General features: G+C 29.6%; 1 protein-coding gene across 27 annotated transcripts in view; it reads right to left on the minus strand.

The window, feature by feature from the left end:
- LOC124426049 (glutamate-gated chloride channel) overlaps positions 1-2,500 on the minus strand; it is a 100,205-nt gene that overhangs the window by 11,339 nt on the left and 86,366 nt on the right. The window lies entirely within an intron of this gene.

Consider the following 2,500-nt stretch of genomic DNA (forward strand, 5'->3'; position numbering starts at 1 on the left):
GGAGGAAGAAGAAAGAGTTTAAAAAAAAAGAGAAAAAAAATAATAATAAGAATAAAAAAGAAAAGAAAAATAATAAAATCGAAATTTACATGCAAAGTTTACAATTTCGTTCAAGGATAACGAGGAAGTTGTAAAGTATATTATGTATATTTTAATTATATATATATATATATATATATATATATATATATATGTAGATGTATATGTATATACATATATATATATATTATCTTATCTAAGGTAAGGAATTCGAATTACACGATTTGTCAAATCTGATAAATCACACTCTGGAAAATCTTTTATCAATTAGTACGTAAAATTAATATACATATATCGTTATAAAGTGTCTCTTTCGTTGGTAAATTAAGTTGTTTCATATAAAAAAGCGAGTCGAAGTGACGTTATTAATTTATTTTTGTTCTCTTTTTTGTATTTTTTTGTTTGTTTTTTTCTTTTCTTTTTTTCTTTTTTTTTTTTTTTTTTGTTTTCACTATACCTCAACTATAATTTCTTATCAAATTATTCTTTCTTAGAATAGAAATATTGTAGAGCTTCTTATAGAATCTTTTCGTGGTATTTATTAATAATCTAGAAAGAGAACGTAAAGGAGACATAGAAAATTTTTCTCACGGGTGATGACGGGAGAAGAAAAGAAAAAGAAAAAGGAAAAAGAAAAAAGAAAAAAGAAAAAAACAAAAAACAAAAGAAGAATAGAAGAAAAAATAATAAAGGAAGATTTAGGAAGTCAGATAAGATATAGACAGACAGACAAACAGATAGACAGACAGAGAAAGAAAGAAAGAGATAGAAAGAGAGTGAAAAAAGTATATATCGAGGAAATGCAGCGATTGTAAGTAACAAACCATAATGCGTGTCTTGTGCAATGTCACGCCAACAAATTCACATGTGCACGATGTAAACGCGATAATAAATTACGCCGTTCAACAATTCTTATCATTTAACTAATAAATAATGAGTTCAATCGCAAATTCGATTCTAATCACCGTAGTACTCGTTCATTTCGAGTAACTATATACGCATACACGTTTATTATGTATTACATACGTACATACATGCATATATATATATATATATGTATGTACCGCAACAATACGGACGTGCAAATTGAAGTAAATAGATAAATACCTATATATAATAAATGATCGTAGATAAATGATAGATACAAATAATGAGGAAGACGTGTAATAGATAAGGAAAGAGAGAGATAAAATTATAATATGTATATATATATATATATATATATATATATATATATATATATATATATATATATATACGAACGTGCGTTTATCGCGTTTACATCATCGGATTACGGGGGGGGGGCGGGGGCGGCACAAGTACGAAAAGATTCGTGGTAGGATTCATGATCAAATGATGAGAGGCTTCGAATTTGAACAACACGTTTTACCTGACTCTGACATTTCGTCCGCTCTCTCGACCAAGTTCGTCCCCATTTTGAAATGTACGAAGGGTATATTTATATCTCGTGTGTTTTTGCTTTATCTCTTTACTTTTTTTTCTCCTTTCTTTTTTTTTTTTGTTTCGTTTTTTCCTTTCTTTCGTTTTTTGCTTTGTTTTATTTTAAATCCCGTATTAATCGTCTCGGCCTCCCGACGTTTACCAAATCTCAGATATGTGTTTTTTTTTTTTTTTTTTTTCGTTTGTTTGGACAACGCCGGACTAACGAAAAAGGGACAAACGATCGTAATCGTGACGGTTGTTATTTTTTTTTTTTTCTTTTTCTATTTTCGTTCTTTTCTTTTCCTCCCTTTCTTCTTTTCTTTTCTTTCTTTTTTCTTTCTTTTCTTTTTCTTTTTTTTATTATAACATCGCGTCGCGTCAATGGGGATGGGTGAATGGGGCGGAGGGGAGGGTGGGGAGAGAGATCGTTTCGTAATACGTCGAATTATTTGTATATGGCACAGACGAAAATGATTGGGGGAGGGGGGAGGCAGGGAGGGTGGGAATGATTTGTAATAGAGAACGAAACATAGAAAATATGATCTTAATTATCGATATCGACGTGGGATCGCGACGATCGAGAATGTTTTATTATCTTACTTTTCTTTTCTTCTTTCTTTTCTATTCTTTTTCTTTTTTTTTTTTTTCTTTCTTTTTGGTTTTTATTTTTTTTCACTTTGACGCGCGCGATATTTATACTTATCTATTCTCTTTTCACAAGATAGGGAAAGGAAAGATAAAAAAAAAAAAAAAAAAAAATAAGAAAAACAAGAGAAGAAAAAAAAAATGAAAAAAGGAGAAGGGTAAAAGTCGATAATTTGTAAAGGACAATTTTCGATAAATTCACGCGTGCAACCAACCCACAGACTTTAAATGAAAAACATTACTTTTTCTTTTTCTTTTCTTTTCCGTTTGTTTGTTTGTTCGTTTGTTTCTTTTTTTTTTTTCGAATTTTTTTTTTTTTTCCCTTTCTTAGACTCTTCTCTTCCGTCTCTTCGTTCGTTCGAGAAGGTATTAA

The sequence above is a fragment of the Vespa crabro genome, chromosome 8 (assembly GCF_910589235.1).
Source record: "Vespa crabro chromosome 8, iyVesCrab1.2, whole genome shotgun sequence".
NCBI classification, from domain to species: Eukaryota; Metazoa; Arthropoda; class Insecta; order Hymenoptera; family Vespidae; genus Vespa; species Vespa crabro.